Source organism: Gracilinanus agilis, chromosome 1, assembly GCF_016433145.1.
Source record: "Gracilinanus agilis isolate LMUSP501 chromosome 1, AgileGrace, whole genome shotgun sequence".
Taxonomy (NCBI): Eukaryota; Metazoa; Chordata; class Mammalia; order Didelphimorphia; family Didelphidae; genus Gracilinanus; species Gracilinanus agilis.
In genome coordinates, this window is record NC_058130.1 from 263,257,923 (window position 1) to 263,272,435 (window position 14,513).

A 14,513-nucleotide genomic window follows, 5' to 3' on the forward strand; every position below is an offset into this window, starting at 1 on the left:
TTGTGAGGAGTTTTCCTTATTTGGGGAGGGTCTGGATGGTTGTTTGTTCTCCTCCTCTGTTTGTTCAGTTGTCTGGATTTTCTCTGTGTAAAAGCTGTCGAGTGTTAGAGACTTCTTTTTTTTGTTATTATTCTTTCTCTTCTGAATTTCCTGTAACTGATTAGCCATCATTAGCCCAGCAGCTTCTCAGGTTTATCCTCGCGCCCAGTGTCTGTCAGAGATCTATTGGCTCCTGAGGTCTGAGTTCTAGTTTTTTCCAAGGTCAAGCCCCCTGGTGGATTCCCTTGCTTGATCCTCTGCAGGAGGTTCCTTTACAAGTCTCAGGGAGCTACTTCCACAGTCGTATACCCGTCTGCACTGGTTCCCCACTTAGGCTTTAGTTCCTGGCTGTGTCTGCCTCCACCCACGCCTCTGCTCAGCCGGCACTCTGCTCCCAGCGTCCACTCTCTGCTCCCGCGTGCTCAGATTTTGCATGCGTTCTTGACTTAATGGGGTCCTAAGTCTTGCTGCTCTCAGGAACAGGTCCCTGAGCTGCCGATGACTCAATGGGTGCCCCAAACTTGCTCTATTTCTTTTTAGCTGGGTTTGGAGCTATAGGTGAGTGTGGAGGGGGTGGGGGTGGGGCGGTTGCTCAGCCCGCGATTGAGTGAGTGAGAGCCCTTTTTAGCCTGGAAATGTCTCGATTCCACGTACCTTCCACGCTGTGCCCTGTTGTGGGGTTCCTCCGTTCGTCTGGACTTGTTTTTATGTCCCCTTGAGGAATTTTGTGTGTTTCGGTCAGGAGAGGTTAAGAGCTGCTTCTTACTCTGCCGCCATCTTAACCCGGAAGCCCCGCTGATAAAGTTTTAAGAAGTGTCTCCTTGTATTAGTTTTTCTATTTCATCTTGCTTGCTTGTTGGCCTAAGAAGGAGAAGAGCCACTATAGATGGTAAAGATTCTCAGAAGAGGAGAAGTCGCTGATGATGATGGTCTGCCAGGGCCTGGAAGTAACAGTGAGGAGCAAAGGAGATATCTATTCCTTACCTTCTCCCACTGTATCAGGGTACCCAAGAGGATGGCTGCTCCATACTGGAGAAGCCGGCCACTTTCTTGAAGGAGGATATATCTACAATATAAGAAAAGGGTAGCTAATAGATGGGGTGTGCTCTGGTAGCCCCCTCCCAACTAGATGAATGTGGGGCAAAGCTACTCACTCCCCACCCTCCTTACTGGGAAGACTCTTAGGGGTGTAACTCACGAGAGGGTTCCCCAAAATGAATGGATGTGATATAGATGATAGAGGGAGATGTTGGGAGTTGAATGAGACTCAAATGACTCCCCTCAATTACCCAAAGCCAGATTAGTTGGGGACAAGCCTCCCCCCATCCAAAACTGACTTCCCACCTAAATAGAGTGTTGTGCTCCCTCCACCCTCTAATCACAAGATGAAACCTTCCACCTTGAAGTCACTATTCCAACTCAGTTCAACTATAATTCAACAGCAGTTTATTTAGGAACAAGATATTTGGGACTTGAGGGAAGGGATTGAAGGTTTCAGGGAAGAGGGAAAGGATGAAACTACTCTAGTTTGTTTTGGTGTCTCCCAGGGCTAAGCAGTACTGGATTTCTTCTGTAGCTTCAATCAAAGTTACTGTCCCAGACCCCAGTAAGCTCCTAGCCTAAATAATCACTTATGGCTAAATAAGGAATGTAACATCAAGCTCCAACAAGGCTAGTTAGCCCTCAATGGCCTGGCTCCCTTCTACAGAGGTCCCAGGCTCCTTGACCAACTCAAGAAACTATAATATTTTGTCCTCAAGATGTTCACAGAAGATGCAGATTTCAGTTGGAGTGGTTATGATGGCAGATGGTCAGGTAAAACCTTTGCCTTTGAAATGTCCAAAAACCCTACAGAGACACAGCCTCCCCACCTCCTTGCCTGTCCCCCAAAGGTCCAGAGAGCAGCGAGTGACTGACTGTTGGTTTTCTGATCCCAGAATTCTCTCCTCACACCAAATGTCATTTCTCCTGGGTTCCTCAGCATTCCATCAAAGGTTTTTTCACAATGCATGCTTGCTTGGCTTTTTGCTTCATTTTACCCCATCTGTTTCAAGTACAAGATGAAAAGAGTATAAGAGGAAGAAGTCTAGGGAAATGGGAAAGTTGTTAACAGAGGAATGGGGAAAATGGAATGAAGTATTAGAATCAAAGAAAATGGAAGAGTATTAGAACTTGGAAGGGGGAGAAAAGTAGATGAAAATAAGAATTTAGTATTAGCATCAAACTAAGGAGCAATTAGATGAGAACTCTAAGTCAGAACATCTTAACTGAAGAGGAGGTAGTATGGAAAAAGTACCATTTGATTTCCCACTCCCCTCATGGCAGAGGGCATGATCAATCTGTTGCTTCCTTTAGTAGTAGAGTAAAATATTCTAGCATTGCTAGACGCAGAAAATGACCTTTTCTTGGTTTCATATGATGGTTGGGATATAGAATCATAAGAGAGCTGAAATGGACCCCAAGACACCACTGAGTCCAACTCTCTTCATCTCACAGATAAGAAAATGAAAGCTGAGAGAGAGAGAGAGAGAGAGAGTATGTGACATGCCTAGGATCAGTGTCCAATGCAAGATTTGAACTTAGGTCTTCCTTACTCTGAACTCAGGGTTTTCTTCATTCTACCACCTGTTATGCAAAGCCAACCAAATGAACTTTAGTTCTATTGAGGAAGGTTATAAGTTTTATAAGTTTTATATTTATATCATATTATAGATCATATGCCTTATATATGTAAGATTTAAATTAATATCCAATAACTCCAAGTATTATATGTTATAAAGTTTATTAATAATGACATGAAGTAGAAGAAATAAAAAGAACCAAAGTAAAATCTTATTAAAAACAACCTGAGTAAAATTCTCCTGCCTCTCACCTTAGCCTGCCTCCACCAGCTGCGTTTCCAGGGAAAGGGAGCAAGGGCGGGGCTACACAAACCTCATATCTTCCCTACATTAGTATGTAATGTGGATATGTAACTGGGATGCTGGGATAGAGAGTCTTGGGGAGCAAAATTCTAATTACATATATGTCATGTAATGTTTCCTAGTTTGGACCTGCAAAAGTCTGGTCTTCTGGGTTACTGGTCCAGAATGAAGCAGGCATCTATCAATTGTTTCATCTAGTACGTTGGGATTTTGGTATTCTCTCAGTTAGAAACAAGCTTGTAATATTTGACACATCCTTGAATCTACTATAATTGAACCTACTACTCACAGGGGCCTGGAAATTTGGTCTTAAATTTGCTGTAGGGTAAGATCCTGATTGAAGCTAATAGATGCTGCAGATTAGAAATGAAGGTGAGTGAAGGATATTTCTAGTCTGGGAAAACTGGGGTTAGATCTGAATTTGGAGGCAAGCAATTGTAGACCAAAAAGTCAATCTTGGTTGATACCAAGATTTCTTTGGAATATTTAGCCACCAGATGACAGAGTCACTCATCTGATACTATCAGTTAGCAGCAAATGTCAGACTTTTTACTTGGGATTTTGAGGGCATCTAGAATGCACATCTATCTTATATGATCTTAGGTTTAGAAATCCAATGGATCATAGAACTCATTTATTTAACTCTCTCATTTTATAGATAAGGAAAAGAGGCCAAGAAAGGTTTGAGTATGATTCACCCAATGCCAAACAGGTAATAGCAAAGCCAAGATTCCAATGCCAGTCTTTTAACTCCAAATGCAAAACTCTTTCCACTACACTACAATGATAACAGTACAGCACTGACTTTTTGGCAGGATTCTGCTGATGTTGCTGTGACCTATGGTCCTGCAATTCTCTGTTTTTCTGCGACTAATGGTTCTGTCCACTATTCCATTTCTTAGGAGAATTTCTCTGAGCTACTGACTTCAGATCTTTGAGACTAGGGCTGCTTCTGTAGCTGATCCTATGCACTTGAAAATGTCTTAGGTACTGTTCATATAGGTGTTTCGTAGTATCATTTTGCTGGACTTTCACTTTAAGAAAGCAGATTCTTGTTCAAATAACTGTGGCTTGTTAGTTAACTCATGCTATCCAATTAGCTTTTTCTCTACTCTAAATTTACTGTTACTCTCTTAGTAGTGGCTACCTGGTACCCATCAGTGCATTGCTTACTTGGAGTAACCTAAAATGTCCTATTTCATCTGGCTTCAGCACTTCCTTATCTTCTAGGCTCTCAAGCACAAACTCTCCACATGCCACACATAAGCTCAAAAGGATTCTCCTCTTTGTGTTGGAGTGTGTTGATGAATTTATGCCAAGCTTGCTACAGATTCTGCACAATGCCAAACTGTTTCTCTAGATTTTCCAAGCATTCCAATATTGTGACATCAAGGTTTTCAAATTTCAGACCACCCACCAGATCAAAAGCTGTTCCTCTGGAATGTTCAGCAAAACCCTTCTTTTCTCCACTTGCGTCACCTGCCAATGCTTTAATGTCTCTGGGGCATGTCCTTTCTAGGATTCAAGTGGCTTCTTGCCAGGCGGCAAGGTATGGAGGGTCGCAATCCACACATTTGGTGCAATTCATAGCCAAATGGAGAATAGCGCAGATCTTTTGAATCTTGAAATAGCTATCATATTAGTACATCCAAGTTCTGCTGTTTGCTAATTACCTAAGTGACCTAGTTTCACTGGGCCTTAGTTTCTTCATCTGTCAAAAAAGGGTATTGGACTATATGACATCTATGATCTCTTCCAGCTTTTAATCTATGATTATATAATCCTTAAAATAGTTATGAAGACAGGAACAGGCTCAATTTTTCTGAACTATAATTTCTTCACTTAGAAAGTGGGCATCATGACACACTGAAACATTCTCCAAAAACAAGGGCAAACAATAATACAAAATACAAAATACAAAAACAGAATGGTTACCCAGTAAATTATGATCAATGGCGTTATACCTAATTCCTCCACCAATGTCTGGCTTCACTATCTCATCATGCCATGGAAGCTAGCCTGAGTTCTCCACCACTTATTGGCAATTTTCAAACTCTTATTAAGATGAAGGGGATTTGGAAAGACTGTGATGACAGACTTAGTCTATCCTTCAAGGACTAGACTTCCTAAATGCAAGAAGTTTCATCAGCAGAGGGCCGATGCCTAGTAAGGAATTTTTATAAATGCCGCTATCTTGTAGATGCCAATCACCCAGCACTACAGCCTCTTTCTATTACTCTTAGTCTCTCTGTAGGATCATTCATCAATCATAGGTTCATGTTATCTGTACCCATTCACCACCTCCTCTGATAGATTCACTCAGATCTAAATATCATTTTTTAAAAAGCAGTTTAATTAAATTTGTAAGAGCATGAACATATCATCAGTCCCAATATTAGAAACTGAAGCATATCTTAAACCTCACTTCCCCTGTTCTGTGAACCCTTACTCCCTTAAGGCTCTTGAACCATAGAAGAAGAAATAAAGAAGTATGACTGCTTAATGTATACCTCCCATCTCCTGTAAGTTCTTTATTACCTGTAAAAATTAAGGACAGTCTGTCAACTATTTTACAAAGTACCTACAATGTGCCAAGGTACAAAAAAAGACAAAAAATAATCCTTGTTCTCAAAGAGATCACAATCTAAGGGGCTAATAGGTATCAAACCTATAGATCATATAATACTTTATTTTAGTCCCTAGTTTCCTCTTGCTCTTCATTTTGAATGGTGATAATATCTGCAAAGCAAAATTGGTTGGTTCTCCTTCCTCTCCTTCCCTTTAATCTCAGAGTTAGTTTGAAAGGACTTCACTGGCTATCTGTTCCAAACTGAACTAGAATATAATTCCTCTTTATGTCTTCAATAAGTGGTTATCTAGCCATTTCACTTTTAAATAGTTCTGCTAAATTTTCCTTATATCAAGACTAAATCTATATTTTCACAATTTCTCCCTATTGCTTTATAGCTCCACTCTCTGTGGCCAAGCAAAACAATTTGCTAATTAAATAGTGGAATAAGTGAAAGGCTGACTGCTTCAATGAGGAGGGTTACAACTAGAGGGCTTAGTCATCTACAAATCAGACAATTATGCTATGTCTTTCCCCCCAACCTCTTTCCCTTGCTCTCTGGGCCTGAAATAATAAACCAAATTATAGGCCCTGCTGACAATCTTCTTGGGATAGAGTTGTTTTGTCACATGTGTTCCCAATGGGGCAGGGTCCTATTAGAAAATATTTGAATTCTCAAAGACATGAAAGAGTTAATGGGATTTATGTCCCATAATTCACTGCTTGCTTTCAGTGAGTTGCTTGAGCACTAGAAGAATTTGGCTCATTTTAGTTTTACTGCTTCATAAAAGCTCATTTTTGAAATGTTTTAAAAATTATTGGGAAGGCATAAAATGCCTGGAGCTATATTTTGAAAGCAAAAGGCCTCATGCCTTTTAAGGAACCAGATGGCTATTTGAGGACAAGACTGCCAGAATATATATACGTATATATGTATGTGTCTGTGTATTTATATGTACATTTCACACTTGTACATATGTATACATACAAATATCAAAAAGAAATGTATTGATATATATGTACATATACCCATGTACGTATATTTATAAATCTAGGGAGATTATTATAAGTCTCAGTGAGGCAAACAGTACCATCCCTGCAAGAATAGTCTAGTGCGCCTTAGATTATAGGAGGATGGAGGCAGAGGGGAACTTTTGACAGCTTAGCCCAGATTTGTCCAACTGTCATAATTTGTATAAGTACATTATTTTCAAAGGCAAATTTCAACATTTGTTATGAAATGAAAAAGACCAAATGATCTCTTATGATGATGTAGAAGTGATCCTGAGTTTTGAAGGCCATGCAAATGGAATGCACTTTTGAATATGTATTCCTGAACAAAAAAAGGTTTCAAGTATGGACCCAGTGATGAACTGTAAATCTCTAAGCTTAAGTTCAGAGAGGTTTTATCATGATGATTCATCTTTTTTGTGATTCAGCTATACTTTTTTAAAAATAAAATTTTATTCTTATCTTTTATTTTACAAATCCTTCATTTCCTGTGGTATTATTTCTTCTTCCTTCTTCCAGAGAGCCATCCCGTATAAGGAAGAATAAAAAAAAAGAAAAGGTCAATAAAATGAAATAGCATATCCTTTTACCATTTATCAATTTAGGAATAGATTTTGTTCTTATAAATTTGGAGCAATTCCTTATGTATCTTAGAGAGAATACGTTTATCAGGGAAACTTGATTCAAAGGTTTTGTCCCCCAGTTCTTTTCATCCTAATTTGAACTATATTGGATCTTTGCAAAAAACTTTTTAATTTTTATGTAGTCAAAAATTTGGATTGTATATTCTGTGATCTTCTTTAGTCCTTGCTTGATCATGATCTCTTTATTTATATATCCAAATGGAAATTTCTTCCTTCTTCCTTTAATTTCTTAGTGATGTGACTCTTTAAATGCAAGTCATACATACATTTAGGGCTTATTGTATTTATAGCATGAAGTGTTGGTTTAAATCTAATTTCTTCCAGACTGCTATTCATTTTTTCTGGCATTAAAAAAAATCAAATATTGAGTCCTTACTCTACTTAGCTGGGGTCTTTGAGTTTATCAAATGATATGCTACGTTAATTTGCTTCTGTATGTTATGTCCCTAATCTCTTTCACTGATTTGTCTCCCTGTTTTTTTTTACCAGTATCAAATACTTCTGATGATTTTGACTTTGTATTATATTTTGAGATGTGGTATTTCTAGAACTCTTTCCCTCCTTTTTTTTCATTACTGAATGTGAAATTCTTGATCTTTTGTTCCTCCAGATAAATCTCAGTATTATTGGGTTTTTTGCTCTATAAAATGATCCTTCAGGTTATTTGATATAGCACTTAATTGAGAAAAATAATTTAGGTTGCATTTAATGTTTATTATATTCTCATAAACTAGCTATGATAAATTAATATTTATCCAATTGTTTAAATGAACTTTATTTGTATAAAGAACATTTCATAGTTGTATTTATATAGCTCTTGTTTATATTAATCTCTTATTTAAGACATTGGTAAAGAGAGATATTTTATTTTAAATATTTTAAATTTTATTTTATTTTAAATGAAATTTCTCTATCCATCTTTTCCTAGTGGGCTTTATTGAAAACATACAGGAATGACAATGATTTGTGTGGATTATTTTATATCATGTAACCTTGCTAAGTTTATGATCTATTACAATTAATTTTATTTGATTCTTTGGGTTCTTTAAAAAGCAATCATATGACCTTACAAAAAAGATAATTTCCTCTTTTCCTATGCTTATTCTTACAGTTTTTTCCTTGTTATATTGTTGTAGCTAGTATTTGTAGAACTGTAGCAAATAATGATGGATATTGCTTTATCTCTATCATTTCTCAATTACATATACTATTGATTCTTGGCTCAAAATATATTTTATTTATCATATGAAGGAAAGGTCAGTTTATTCTTATGCCTTGAAAAGTTATTCTTTCTTAAACATAAATGGATGTTTACTTTGCCAAAAGCTTTTTCAGAGTCTATTGCTATAGGAATGTGTTCTAAAATTATTTTTGTTATTAACAGGTCTATTGTGTTTATAGTTTCCTTTTATTGAATCAACTTTGAATCCATAGTTTAAATTAAACATGTATATGAATAGTCTTTTAAATACCTTGTTGTAGCCTCTTTCTAAGATTTTACTTAAGATCTTTGCATTAATATTCCTTAGGGATATAGGTTTCTAATTTGCTTCTTCATTTAAGCATTTGTATGTATCTGTATCATAGGAAGTGTTTTGAATGATCCCTTCTTTTCCTATTTTTATAAGGAATTTGTACAATATTTGAATTAATTTTGTGAAGAGGAGTAAGGCATAAGAAGATTAGAAATGGAGGAAGGGACCAGGTTATAAAAGATTTAAGGGCTCCAAACAGCAACTTATATTTCGTTCTTGTGGTATTTATTAAGCAGGGAAATGATGGTCAGACCTATTATAAAAAGTGCCTTGGAAGATGAGTAAAGGATAAATTGGAGTAAAGGAAGACTTGAAGCAGAGAAAATAATTAAAAAGTCATTGTAATAGTACAGGTGAGAGGTGTTAAGTCCCTGAACTGGAGTTGTGGCTGTATTAGTGGAGAAAAAGGACTATAAAATAGGTGCTATGAAAGTAGAAATAGGATTTAATAGCAAATTAGATATGTGTTTAAATAAGACTAAGGAGTCAAGGATAACACCAACACAACTGAACCTCCTTGACTGGGAGGATGGTGGTACGTTTGACAATAATAGTGTTATTAGGAAGAAAGTATGGGTTGGGAAGGAGATAAGTTTTGTGTTGGGCATATTGAATTAGAGATGTCCAAGAGACAGTTAGAAATGCAGAGCCCTGGATCAGTAAAGAGTAGGGCTGGATCTATAAACTTGTAAATCATTTGGATAGAGATAATAATTGGTTAGAGAAGAAAGGTGATTGTATCTGGAAAGAAGTGATTGACAGTATCAAATGCTACAGACAAGTCAAGAAAGATAATGGTTTAGGAAATGATTAGATTTGAAAATTAAGAAGTTATTGGTAAATTTGGGGGCAACTAGGTGGTGTATTGTCTAGAGTGCTAGGCCTGGAAAGACCTAAGTTCAAATCAGGCCTCAGACACTCTCTAGCTGTGTAACCCCAGACAAGTCATTTAATCCTATGTGCCACAGTTTCCTCATCTGCAAAATGAGCTAGAGAAGGAAATGGCAAACTGCTCTACTTTCTTTGCCAAGAAAACTCCAAATGGGTTCAGAAAGAGTAAGACATGGCTGAAATAGCTGAACAACAACAAAGGTAACTTTGGAGAGGGCTGTTTGACTTGAATAATGAGGATGGATGCCAGAATAAAGGAATTTTAGAAAAGAGAGGAGAGGAAGCACAGGCATCTAATGAAGATGTCATTCTCAAAGAGTTTAGCTACAAAGAGAAGAGATAATGGACTATAGCTGGGGGAATTGTCAGATAAAGTGAGAGGTTTTTTTAATGGATAAAGGAGAGGATAGCATGTTTGAAGGGAGTAGAGATGGAGAGAGTAGATAAAGATTTTGGATGTGTGTGTGTGTACGTGTGAATGTGTATGTGTAAGAGAGAGAGACAGAATTGTTTTCCTAATGATTCTAAGCTAATTGGCTTTATAAGTCATCTCTGTATTCCTGCTATGAATCCAGCTGATCATAGGAAATGATTTCTTTGGATAAATTGTTGCTTGTTTTGCTATGGTTTAACTTTAACATTTTGAATTGGTATTCATTTAAGTTAGAGATATTTCCTTTTCTTTTCTTTATTCGTCCCTTGTTTAGGTATAAAAATTATGTTTGACTTATAAAAGGAGTTAGGTAGAATGCTTTCTTTTTTTAATTTAAAAAAATATGTGTAGTATAGCACAAACCACATTTATTTGAAAAAGTCTGACAAAACTGATAAACCTTTCATCAAAAAAAAAATTTAAAAATGCCAGTTGGACCTACTACAAATATATTGGCTAAACGTAATTGAGGTCATCTAGGTGAGTGGCTAGGTAGAGCAATGGGCCTAGAGTCAGAAAGAATCATGTTATACTGTGCAAATTAATTTTTTTAAGTTTGATAGAATTCCTCTCTAATCCATCAAAATTAAGTTTTATTTTCCCCATTAATAGTTTGTTTAAAGCTGATGCAATTTCATATTTTGAGATTGTACTAGTTAAGATCTTTATTTGGTGTTCTATTAAGTTAGGAATTTTATATTTTTTATATAATTCTTCATTTCTTATTAATTTTCAATGTTGCTAGCATTTAATCATTTATCATAAGTTATGGGAATTCTGTTTACTTCTTTTCTTGTAATTGCATCTTATATTTCATTTGGATAATTTGGTTTCCCTTACTTTTTAAAACAAATCAGGTTGATGAAAGGTTTATCAGTTTTGTTATTCTTTTTTCCCATAACCAGCATATAGTTTTTTGGTTCTATGATCCTTCACTTCCTTGTTTATCTATTTCAATATTTTATGCATATTTTAGATTTTTTCATTTGTTGGTTTTCCACTTTACATATTGAATAATTAATAAGTTAATACTTTTTTTAAAATTTTGCTAATGTATCTTCTTAGGGTTATAATTTTTCTTCTAAGTACTTTTTGTATTCCAGTACTTGCTGCATTTCAGTATTGTTGTATTCAAGTACTAAGTACTTGTTGTATTCCAGAAGTTTTTGTTTACTATCTAATTGTTACTGTTTTTCTTTTTAAAAAATATTTTTATTTTCTGATTACATGTAAATTTTTAACATTCTGCTTCTAAGGAGAGGTATGATGACTGCTCTGCTGGCCTGTGATCTTGTTGGTGAGTGACCACAAATACTCTTTTTAACTTCAGAACTGTGTCTAGGGTCCTGTTCCTGTTGGAGCTCTTCCTTGCCCTGGGATTGCAACCCAGAACTACATATGGGTAATGAAACAAGAACTGCTTCCAGTGCCAGCAAAGGGTCTCCTATAATCTTCTCCTGACCCCATTACTGTCTTAGGGCTGAGAGATGAGAGCTCCAAAAACTGCAGCTGCCAATTCAGTTACCCCCAAGGCCTGCTGCTGGCTTGGGAGGACTGGCCTATGCTAGCACAGCCTGTGATTCAATGAGAAAGAGCTTTCCCTGATGAACTTTCAAGTCATCTTGGCTGGAAAAGTATTTCACCCTCTTCCTTTGTGAGTTCTGCCATTCTAGGATTCATTTTGAGGCATTATTTTAATGTTGTTTGAAGAATAATTCAAGAGAGCTCAGGTGAGTCCCTGCCTTTACTCCTGCATCTTCCATACTGGTTTTCACAGTAATCGTTTCTTTGATTTGTTCTTTCATTCATTGTTTAGCATGTCATCATTAATATTCTATTTAGAGTTCTGTCTTTTATCTTTGCTTCCTATTTGTATTGTCTCTGATCTTTAAAGAATGAACTTAATATTCTGCTTTTTAACATTTATTTATAACTTGACTAATTTTTAGTACATGGCTTATTTCATAAAGCTATCAAGTGGTGCTAAGAAATCTATAGATTCTTTAATGTCCCAAATTAAAATATGCCAATAAACTTTTCAGTTCTATTTTTTTTGACAGTTTATTCAGTTTTATACTTTTACTTTTATCATTTTGTTATATTTGTCCAGCTCTGAGAGAAGAATATTAAGGTCTCCTGTTATTATTATTGATATACATAGATACATATACTATATATACACACATTTTTGTAATCCAATTAAAATTTTCTTAATGAATTTAGATGCTATATAATTTGATTATATGCTTAGAATAGATATTGGAATACTTGTTCTTAAATATAATTTCCTTGATTATCTTGATTGCTATAACAAAGTCTATCTCATGATGCAGGTTTAAAGATGCTATTTTTGATTCTGGCTGGTCAAGAGAAAACTTTGGGGCCTGTTTCTGGTCATATGGTCTTGGTGCTGAAGGGCTTACATTTTGAGAGACTTAAGTTTCCCTTTTGATCACCAACCTATAGTTGCTGATGATTCAGTGGATATTTAAAATAGAGTGAACCTACCCTCAGGGCTCTCTGCTCTTCTGGCCATGAATTGTGTCTGGATTGTTTTGAGCCACTTCCTTAGAAAGGTTGAGCTTGAGTTGCTTGCCTACACTCCACCCTGACTATCATGAAGCCATAAATACATGGTATCTAAAATACATATCCTGCCTGGGCAAGTCTGAGCCTGGGAATAAGCAGGCTCTTTTGTGTTTGTTTTTTTCTTGATCATAGGCAAATTGGTGTTTGTCTTTGCGAATTTGAGTCTCCAGGAACTTCTGGAGCATTTTTAGAGATGACCACCAATAAATAGTTTAGTTCAAGCCTTCCCATTTTATCAGCCTATATGAAGAGGGAGCTGGGTGGAAAGTATAGAGTGAATGTCAAATGTCTAATCATCAGTCCTAAAAATTTCATTATATTTTAGATGAGGTTTAAATATCACTCTCCTGAGGGATTAGAATAGTATTTCCAAACTATTATTTGATCATTTTCAGCCATGTCTGACTCTTTCTGACCCCACTTGGGGGTTTCTTGGCAGATCCTGGGGTGGTTTGTCTTTTCCATGTCCAGCTTATTCTACAGATGAGAAAACTGAGGCAAACAGAGTTAAGTGACTTGCTCAGGGTCCAGGTCCAGCACTCTATCCACTAGTTGTAAGCTATTAATGAATCTTATTTTTAATTATCTTGTCAATTTGTGCTGAGTCTTTTGTGTCTGGTAGCATTTCTTTTGTATGTAGAATATAAGTATCTGTCTTTTATTTGATTTACATTTTATATAGAATAGTATATACATAGAATATCCTTTTACTTTGCCTTTGGTGAGATCAAACAAGAGCCCAGACCTAAGCTTTAGGTAATTTATCCCCTAAGGTATTAGGATGAGGATTTTTACAAGCCAAATAATATGAGAAAATAGAGCCTGTCCCTTTTCTCATTAAAGGATAGGATTGAAGCTTGTTTGAATTACACTACTTACCTCCAGAGCCTAGGAGCCACTTATAGAGGAAGTGGGTATAGTATCTTAGCTCCTTGGACTCATTTTTATCACCATCAGACTGTGGATTTTGAATTTTTATTTTGTCATAGAATGACTGTATATTTTTTATTTATTTGATATAGAAAATATTATTTCAGTCTTATTTTAAATGTTTTTAAAATGTTGGTTTTTAGGTGTATTTCATACATGCACACATTTTTGTTTTCTTATACATTCTTCCACTTTCATTTTATTATATTGTTTATTCCATTCACATGTAAAGCTATGAGAGTTAGGATTGTGTGTGGTTTTCCTCCATTACTTCTTTAGGGTTTGTTTTGTTTTTTTAAGATTTTAAAAATCCCTTTCTTCTTTCAAGTCAGTATTTTGCCCTAGCTATGAGTTTTACTTAAACTCTTTTGGTGTTCCTTTTTCCCCCGACAAACTCTCCTTGCCTTGCTTCTGTTTGTTTACCTTTTCTCTAATTTGAGGATTTTGCTTAAATTATTGATTTCATTTTCTTTATTTAGTTATCTGTTTATTCTACCTTTATTCTCCTGCTTCTTCTCAAAATTCAAAATGGTTAATTCAAAGTGATTAATTTAAAATCTTCCCTCTCCTTCCTTTCCAATCAGATACTGACCAAAGTATCTTGGAGTGGAATTTACTGAATTCGGCTATTTTCCCAGTTTAGTTTTCTTCCTTGTTCTCCCTCCATTCTTCCTAATTTCATGCCCACCAACACTATGATTTCTTGTTCCTAAGCTTTCCTAGATTCTTACATTTAGACCTAGAAAGGAGTTTGGAGATCATCTAATATAACATCATGTTGCAAAAGAGGAAATTTAGGTCACTTTCCATTTTTAGGGGGATACTGACAAATTATAACTTCTATGGAGTACAATAGATGCTGACAATACACTAGCATACTTATTTAGATTGAGTATTTGTGGGACATATGAGCAAAGACTGGGTATAATCTCTCATGAGAAATGCAGG